The sequence below is a fragment of the Hemitrygon akajei genome, unplaced genomic scaffold, assembly GCF_048418815.1.
Source record: "Hemitrygon akajei unplaced genomic scaffold, sHemAka1.3 Scf000100, whole genome shotgun sequence".
In the NCBI taxonomy this organism is placed as follows: Eukaryota; Metazoa; Chordata; class Chondrichthyes; order Myliobatiformes; family Dasyatidae; genus Hemitrygon; species Hemitrygon akajei.
This window is the reverse complement of record NW_027331986.1, coordinates 60,635-70,557: the sequence shown is the minus strand read 5'-3', so window position 1 is coordinate 70,557 and position 9,923 is coordinate 60,635. Positions and strand designations below refer to the sequence as shown.

At 45.2% G+C, this 9,923-nt stretch overlaps 1 long non-coding RNA gene across 1 annotated transcript; it reads left to right on the top strand.

The window, feature by feature from the left end:
- Nucleotides 1-5,314, top strand: LOC140723081 (uncharacterized). The gene is made up of 3 exons (XR_012097798.1): nt 1-117; nt 3,831-4,003; nt 5,140-5,314. It is a non-coding gene; the product is annotated as an uncharacterized lncRNA (long non-coding RNA).
- The last annotated feature ends 4,609 nt before the right edge of the window (nt 5,315-9,923 follow it).

The following is a 9,923-nucleotide window of genomic DNA, read 5'->3' as shown; positions in this document are numbered from 1 at the left end:
CAGTGGAGGGTCCGGGTTCGGGATCGGGATCGGTATCGGGAGGAGGTCCTCGTCCCCTTGGACGGGGAGCCGGAGACAGATTATACTCTGCAGGGCAACACCAACAATTTCCCTTCGGTGAGTATTGAAGCCGGTCTCGAGCGGGGAGGTCTGACGTTGAGTGGTGAGTTAACTTTCCCGAACTCAAACAAGAGAAAATCTGCAGATGCTGGAAATGCGAGCAACGCGCTCAAATTGCTGGAGGAACTCAGCAGTCCGGGCAGCATCTAGGGGAAGAATACAGTCGACGTTACCGGCCGAAACCCTTCGGCAGGACTGGAGAATAAAAGGTGGGGGTGGGGAAGGGAGCGAGAAACACAAGGTGATCGGTGAAACCTGAAGGGGGAGGGGATGAACTTTCCCGAACTGGCGGCCTCGCCTCGCTTCCTTCACAGAATCTGCCGGGGTCGGTCCGGGTTGTGAGACCTTCACACCGAACCGTCTGAGATGAGCCGCCGTTCAGCCCCTGTTGTTCTGGTCCTATTAGCAGGATGAAGTAAAACATGTTTCTGTATTGTCACTGACAGAGAATTGTATAATTGCTGTTCTGTGTGTTATCTGAATGTACTTGCCTGTGATGCTGCCACAAGTCAATGTTTCTCTGTACCTGTACCTTCCCGTACTTGTGCACTTGGTAATAAATTCAACAGGACCTGAGAAATCTCAGTGAGATTTGATTAGTGATGATCATCTTGGCAGCTCGGTAGGTCGAATGTATGAGACAGTACATTGTTAAATGCAAAACCCTGAACAGTGTTGATAATCAGAGGGATCTTAGACTCCAAGTTTATCGCTCCCTGAAAGAGACTACACAGATTGATCGGGTGGTTAAGAAGGCAAATGGCATGGTTGTCTTTATCAGTTGAAGCATTGAGTTCAAAAGTCGGGAAGTTGTGTTGCAGCTTTATAAAACTAGTTAGACCACATCTGGAGTGTTTCATACAGTTCTGATCGCTCCCATTCTCGGAAGGATGTCGGGGCTTTGGAGTGGACGCAGAAAAGGTTTACCAGGATATTGCCTGGATTAGAGGGCCTGAACTTTAACGGGAGGTTGGGCAAAATTGTGTTGTTTTCTCTGGAGCCGTGCCAGCTGGGGTGAGACTGGATGGACGTTTATAAGATTACCAGAGGATTAGAAGCAGTGTCTCAGAAAGGCAGCGTCCATTATCAAGGACCTCCAGCACCCAGGGCATGTGGTTTTCTCAATGTTACCAGCAGGTAAGGAGGTACAGAAGTCTGAAGGCTCTCACTCAGTGATTCAGGAACAGTTTCTTCCCCTCTGCCATCTGATTGCTAAATGGATATTGAACCCTTGAACACTACCTCACATTTAAAATATACAGTATTTCTGTTTGTTGCACGATTTTTAATTTATTCACAGAAACATAGAAAACCTACAGCACAATACAAGCCCTTCAGCCCACAAAGTTGTGCCAACATGTCCCTACCTTAGGAATTACTATGGTTACCCATAGCCCTCTATTTTTCTAAGCTAGTATTTCTTTATTTTTCTCCAGTGTCTCCAGGTACCTATCCAAAAGACCATATTCTACCCATCTCCACCACCTTTGCTGGTAGCCAATTCCACACACTCACCAACCACTCCCTGAGTAAAAAAACTTATCCGTAACATTTCCTCTGCAACTACTCCCCAGCACCTTAAACCTGTGCTGTCTTTTCATAACCATTTCAGACCTGGGAAAAAGTCTCTGACTATCCACACGATCAGTGCCTCTCATCATCTTATACACCTCTATCAGGTCACCTCTCATCCTCGTTGCTCCAAGTAGAAAAGGCCGAGTTCACTCAAACTATTCTAATAAGGCATGCTCCCCAATACAGGCAACATCTGTGTAAATATCCTCTGCACCATTTCTATGATTTCCACATGCTTCGTGTAGTGAGGCAACTAGAATTGAGCACAGTGGGGTGTGACCAGCGTCACATATAGCTGCAACATTACCTCTCAGCTCCTAAATTCAATCCCAGGATTAATGAAGGTCAATGCATCATATGCCTTCTTAACCACAGAGTCAACCTGCGTAGCAACTTTGAGTGTCCTATGGACTGGGACCCCAGGATCCCTCTGATTGTTATATCTGTTATATTCTGCCATCATGTTTGACCTAACAAAATGAACCACTTCACAGTTATCTTGGTTGAACTCCATCTGCCACTTTTCAGCTTATTTTTGCATCCTATCAATGTCCCACTGAAACCTCTGACAGCCCTCCACACTATCCACAACTCCCCCAACCTTTGTGTCATCAGCAAACTTGCTAACCCATCCCTCCACTTCCTCATCCAGGTCATTTATCAAAATCACAAAGAGTAAGGGTCCCAGATATACTGTAAATGATTTAGTTGTTTATTTTTATTATTTTATTTTGGTTTTTTTCCTTCTATAATATGTATTGCATTGAACTGCTGCTGCACAGTTTTCAAATTTCATGACACACACCGGTGAAGATAAACCTGATTCTGATTCTGAGTGGACAGACAATCTATTTTTCCTGGGGGTTGAAATGTCTAATATATTTATGGTGAGAGGAGATGTAAGCAGCAAGTTTGTTTCTTTACACAGAGTGGTGGGTAGCTGGAAAACTCTGCCTGGGGTGGGAGACCCGACTGGTCACGTGATCCCGTTTGCCCCTCCCATTTAACAGCAGATGGGCAGCACCTGTGCATCTGTTTCCGAGGCCCTGCCCTCCGGATGATGTGACACTCACTTCGCGCATGTTCACTGTCTCCGGCCAGGTGGTGTTTTCTTTTCCGCTCAGTGCTGAAGTGCATCATCTGTGGGATCGAGGGAAGGGTCCTCACCTCCTGGGTGGGGGAGCCAGGGGTCGGGATCACTGTCTGTGGGCAGAAGATATTGCGTTCCCATCGGTGAGTATTGAGACCGATCCCAAGCGGGGAGATCTGATGTTGGCCGTGAGCCCCGAACTGAGGACCAATTACTCATTTATGTTCCGATTATCTGGGCTGGTCAAAAATGTGTCGATTTCACTTAATCTGCATTGAACGATCCAAACCTGGAGCCCAGGCTGTCTATTGCCGCAGAGTTGAAATGGGAGACCCACCAACAGGTCACGTGAGGCTGTTTACTGCAGATCTGCCCTGCCATTCACTTTGTGATGCAAGATGACATGGTGTGTGCTCAGAGTCCCCGGATGGGTCAGGATGCTTCCTCTATGTTGTGTTGGGGGATCTGATGTTGGTCACAGAGTCCCATTAACTTCCCCCAACTCGCCTCACTTCCTGAGGCTGCTCACATTTGTCCTTGAGCTTTCTGGCTGTTGTGTCTTCTCCCAGACTGGGGTGGGTGAGAAAGGAGAACGTCCCAGGTTGTGGGGATCTTTGATTTCACTGCCTGCTTTACCAAGGGACTGGGAAGTCTAGGGGGGTGAGTGGTTTCTGTGATGTGCACGTGGCCAAGTGGTTAAGCAATCTGAAGGTCATGAGTTTGAGCCTCAGGCCAGGCAGTGCGTTGTATCCTTGAGCATGGCACTTAACCACACATTGCTCCTGCACGTTTATAGCCCAGATGGATCAAATCACCTAATCCTGTTCCTGTGTCTTATGTATTACCATGACAGAATGATGGCTCCTTCTTATCCCATATTGTTTTGTGATGTGTGAGGGACAATAAAAGATTGTTCACTGAGATTATTATATTTGGCTTCAACGTTTAAATTTCAGTGAGTTTTGTTCTTAGTAACATTAAGCAGAAATGTTTGGTTCTCCTTTTCATTGTTAATGTGCTTCATTTTCTCTCTGGTTAATGTTAGACCTGCGGTGAGAGGTTTATTGGAAGAAAAACCCCAACTGGAAGCAAACCATGGCTAAAGATGTGGGAATAGCAACAAGTGAACTGGCCCGAGGACTGAGAGCATCAACTGGAGAGAACAACTCTGAATCAGCTGACTTGGAGTTCCCAGTGAGTCAGTGAGGAGGAAGTTTGGTGAGTCTCATTTACTCAAACACTGGTCCTTTATACATTACATACCTGTACAATAGAAGGTGGGAAATAGTTGGTGAGACTGAATGTGCCCAGAAGAACCATTTATGCCTCTGTCAGACACAGTTGCAATCACACCAGGTCTGGTAATGTGCTTCCAGCAGCCCAGCCCTTTAAAATCACTCGCATTTTGTGGAAGTCAAATCTGGATAAAGTGGTGGAAATCGGGCAGAATCTCAAGTTGCTGAAGATCTGCACTAAAAACTGAAAATGTTTGACGTCATTCTGACAAAATATTATTAACCTGAATTGTAAAGATTGTTCCTCTCCCCACAGCTGTTCCTTACATGCTGAGCAGTTTGGTAATACCAATTTCTTTTTATTACATTCACTCTGGATTGGTTTATGTTTCCTGAAATGTACCGTTTTTAATGTGGAAGTGGAAATGGCTCACTCTGTGACAGTTGAACAATAAAGTAACCACAACTTTTCCCTGCAAATTACCCTGGTGCCAATTAGTTTGTTATTCCTAGAAATGTGTTCAGTACAGTTGTTGTGAACAAGGTTTACAAGAATAATCTCAGGAATGTTCGGCGTTATGTATGAGGAGCATTTGATTGTTTTGGACCTGTGCTCAATGGAGTTCAGAGGGACGGTGGGGGTGGTGGGGGATGTTTGGTTAAGTAAACCTACCAAATGCTGAAAAGCCTGGATACAGTGGACATGGAGAGCATATTTCCATTAGACTGTGATCTGACAGCACAGTCTCGGAATAAAGAAGCTTCCCTTTAAAACTGAGTGGAGAAAACAATTTGGCCAGAAGATGTCTGATCTGTGGAATTTGTTGCCACAGAGGTTGGTTGAAGCTGCCATTTGGGTATATTTATGACAGAGATTAACATATTCCTGATTGCTGAGTAGCTCAGGGTTACAGGAGGAAGACAGGAATATGGTGTTGGAATGAAAATCAGCTGTGGTTAAATGGTGGGGCAGACCAGATGAATCGAATCACCTAATTCTGTTCCTGACTGCATGATGGCTCCTCCTTATCCCATATTGTTTTGTTCTTAGTAACATTAACCAGAAATGTTTGTACTCCTTTTTATTGTTATTGTGCTTCATTGTCTCTCTGGTTAAAGTTAGACCTGCGGTGAGAGGTTTATTTGAAGAAAAACACCAACTAGAAGCAAACCAAGGCTGAAGACGAGGGAACAGCAACAAGTGAACCAGCCTGAGGACTGAGAGCATTAACTGGAGAGAAAGCCTTCTGACTCAAGAGACTCTGAGATTCCATTGATACAGTCAGGAGAAAGTTTGGTGAGTCTCATTTACTCAAACACTGGTCCTTTAGACATTACATACCTGTATAAGGGAAGGTGGGATATAGTAGGAGTGAGACTGAAAGTGCCCATTAGTACCAGTTATGTCTCTGTCAGACCCAGTTGCAATCACTCCAGGTCTGGTAATGAACTTCGAGCAGCCCAGCCCTTTAAAACCACTCCCATTCTGTGGAAGTTGAATCCGGATAAAGTCACTCAGAGACCGTACGGTACAAACTCTTTAATCCAAGCACCCGGGGCTTACTTAGTTAGTCGCTCAAACGGGAACAGTCTGTGACTGTACCCACCAAATCCACTAACTGACTAACAATTCCCCTTACACCACAGATATCTCCATCCATATACCCCCCACACAAGACAGGCGTGAGCCAAAGATATAAACAATAGACAATAGGTGCAGAAGTAAACCATTCGGCCCTTCGAGCCTGCAGCACCATTTTGAGATCATGGCTGATCATCTACTATCAATACCCGGTTCCTGCCTTGTCCCCATATCCATTGATTCCCCTATCCATAAGATACCTATCCAGCTCCTCCTTGAAATCATCCAGAGAATTGGCCTCCACTGCCTTCTGAGGCAGTGCATTCCAGACCCCCACAGCTCTCTGGGAGAAGAAGTTTTTCCTTAACTCTGTCCTAAATGACCTACCCCTTATTCTCAAACCATGCCCTCTGGTACTGGACTCTCCCAGCATCTGGAACATATTTTCTGCCTCCATCTTGTCCAATCCCTTAATAATCTTATATGTTGCAATCAGATCCCCTCTCAATCTCCTTAATTCCAGCGTGTACAAACCCAGTCTCTCTAACCTGTCTGCGTAAGACAGTCCTGACATCCCAGGAATTAACCTTGTGAATCTACGCTGCACTTCCTCTACAGCCAGGATGTCCCTTCCTTAACCCTGGAGACCAAAACTGTACACAATACTCCAGGTGTGGTCTCACCAGGGCCCTGTACAAATTCAAGAGGATTTCCTTGCTCTTGTACTCAATTCCCTTTGTAATAAAGGCCAACATTCCATTAGCCTTCTTCACTGCCTGCTGCACTTGCTCATTCACCTTCAGTGACTGATGAACAAGGACTCCTAGATCTCTTTGTATTTCTCCCTTACCTAACTCTACACCATTTTGATAATAATCTGCCTTCCTGTTCTTACTCCCAAAGTGGATAACCTCACACTTATTCACATTAAACGTCATCTGCCAAGTATCTGCCCACACACCCAGCCTATCCAAGTCACCCTGAATTCTCCTAACATCCTCATCACATGTCACACTGCCACCCAGCTTAGTATCATCAGCAAACTTGCTGATGTTATTCTCAATGCCTTCATCTAAATCGTTGACGTAAATCGTAAACAGCTGTGGTCCCAATACCGAGCCCTGTGGCACCCCACTAGTCACCACCTGCCATTCCGAGAAACACCCATTCACCGCTAGCCTTTTCTTTCTATCTGCCAACCAGTTTTCTATCCATGTCAATGTCTTCCCCCCGATGCCCTGAGCTTTGATTTTACCCATCAATCTCCTATGTGGGACTTTATCAAATGCCTTCTGAAAATCGAGCCTTCTGAATCCTTATGCACCTTGTACATTATTCCCAAGAATACCTGCCATTGCAGTTCCACTGTCTTTTCTGCTAGGATATCCATCCAGTTAACTTTGGCCAGCTCCTCCCTTATGGCTCCATAGTCTCCTTTGTTCAACTGCAACACTGACACCTCTGAGCTGCCCTTATCCTTCTCAAATTGCAGATAGAAACTTATCATATTATGATCACTACGTCCTAATGGCTCCTTTACTTAAGATCGCTTAACAAATCCTTTTCATTACATAACAGTAAATCCAAAATAGCCTTGTCCCTGGTCGGCTCTCGTACAAGCTGTTCCAAGAATGCATATTTACTACATGACAAGCTGGAGCCCCTAAAGACAAACTACTAAATAGTCATAATGGTTTACACACAGAGAACAGACTGAAGCTGTCCTATCTCTGCATGTGAATGCGCAAGGAGATAAGCATCTTGAAACTCTAGCTAGCTACCCACAAGAAGAAACATGACTCAGCACATCAGTTGATCATCAGCAGTTTCTTTCAGAAAAACAGGCTGCTATTGTTTAACGAAGTGTCAACCATTTTACAGATTTTATCATTCCCTCCTTTTGATCATTACATTATCAACAACACAGTAACTTTTTACAGAGAAAGCAACTGACGACAGCATTGACTTATCAGTGGGTAAAGACAGTGCACAACAGTAATTGTAACAAAGATATGTAGAACTATTAGGACATAATGCAGTATCATGCCCCACATATTACCAAACAGGCCTTCAAAGATCACCATTTCGACCCTTCGGTGAACCCGTGCAAATCCTGCCCTCCTCTCTTGATGCTGTCAATCTCCTTTGCAGTGTGCTCGGAGAGGGGTGTAATGTTAGTAGATTCATCAGGGATATAGGTGCAGCATTCTGTGTCAATAATAGCACAGGTTCCCTATTTCTCAGCTGGGATAAACTCTAAAGCTGTACGATTCTGTATGACTGTTTGCCAGATTGCAATCATTTCAGTGGATATTTCTGTTACTTGGGCCTGTGTTTCTGTCAGGGCCCCTGCAGTGTTGTGGCCAGCTCCTCAAGTGCTGTAGCCAAATTGATGATCTCTCGTGAATTCCTGGCTACTCCATAGGAGAGAAAAGTAATCATCCAAAATTAATCAGTCTCAGTTGTTCCTCTCGGCTGCTGGGCACCTGCAAGTATGGCCAGGATGCATGTTTCCCAGTACAGGAAGTTCCGTTTGATGGGGGCCTGAGACACCATCCCTCAAAACACTGACAGCCACAGTCATCTCTGTCTGGACCACAGATCCTCATCTCACTTCCCCGGATGTTATTTGAGAAAGCCCAGGCTGAGAGTTCCTCACTCTGGTTGAGCGGGATTACTGACATTGGAACCATAGTTTTACCATGCTGTGGAATTTCAGCACAAACCCAGCAGGCCCCTAGTTCTACCTGTTTGGCATAGGTATGACAGAAAGACGGAAATGTGTTAACATGGGGGCCCCCGGATGCTGGGGTGAGCCCTCTCAAAGACATAAACATGAACACCACTAACAACCAATACATTTTCCATTAGTCCGAGAGAGACCTTCTACACAGTTCCTTCAGTAACATGTTTGGCACCTAATGATGTATCCACTGAGATTGCCCCTTCAATTTCACAGCTGTGGGAGTGGTCGGTAACACCTGATATGGTCCTCTCCTCCGAGGTCCAAGATTCCCTTAATCCCAGTTCTTCATCAGGAAAAAAAATCCCAGGTTCCATGGTGCGGAGTAGTTCTCTTCCTTGTAAGCCTGTCATACCTGTGAATGTATGCTTGGAAAATTTTGGTTAGTTGGTATATATATTTCCCCATGTCTTCCCCTCATGTATGAATATCCAATTTTGCTGGTAGACTTTCTGGGAGCAATGGTACACAAGGCCTTAGTCCCCAGGGTGTCTTCATGGGCCATCCATAAATGATTTCAGCTGGTGACAACCCTGTTTTCCCCTGTGGGGTAACCCTCATGTGGAACTGGATAACGGTAGGACCTTCAACCAAGTGAGTCCAGTCTCCACTGTTAGTTTGGCCAGTTTACTCTTCAGAGTGCCATTGGCTCTCTCCACTGTGCCAGCGGCCCATGGGTGGTGTACACAGTGGAATTGTTGCTTGATAGCTAGTTCATTACGTATGCCTTTGTTTACTTTCATCACGAAGTGTGGGTCATTGTCAGAGCTCAGCATATCTGGCAGGCCGTACCTGGGAATTATTTCCCGTAATAATACCTTCACAACAGTCATAACAGTATTATTGGTAGTTGGAACAGCTTCAACACATCTACTAAACACATCTATAATATCTAAGCAGTATCTATAGCAATGTACTCTAGGCAATTCAATAAAATCAACTTGTAGACACAAAAAGTTCCACCTGGCAAGGGACTCGTACCCTGTTTGCAGGGTACAGGTTACCAACCATTCCCTCCTTTCTCAGGTGTGTACAATTATGTATCTAATCGACCAATATTGGTAAAAACTCTGTAGGAACACAAATCTGTCCCACTGGGGTGATCCAAAAACCTATGTTGGGGTCTTTCTGGCACCCCATCTGGGACCACAGTTTTCACTCCTCCTCAGAGGTGTCCCCCTGAGAAGAACAAAACTCGAGGTAGCTGTAGAGCGGTGAGTAAGTTCTTTACAAAGGTGGCATTACTAATGGGGTGGCCAGAGGAAGTCAGGAATCTCCATGTTCCCAGAGAGCCCTGTAGTCATGTACAATTCCAAATGTATAACGGGAGTCTGTGTAAACGTTCCCTCTTTACTCTGTTGCTGGGATACAGGCACGAGTCAGAACAAACAGCTCAGCCTTCTGGGCGGAGACAGCTGCTTCAAAAGAGGCCTGCTCAATTACTTCACTGTCCATCACTATTGCATAGTCAGAATATTGTTATCCTGCTGGATCCACAAAAGAGCTTCCATCCTCATAAAATGTTGCCTCGGGATTGAGGGGATATTGCTAAATGGATGGGAGAGTCTGTCCTTCTTT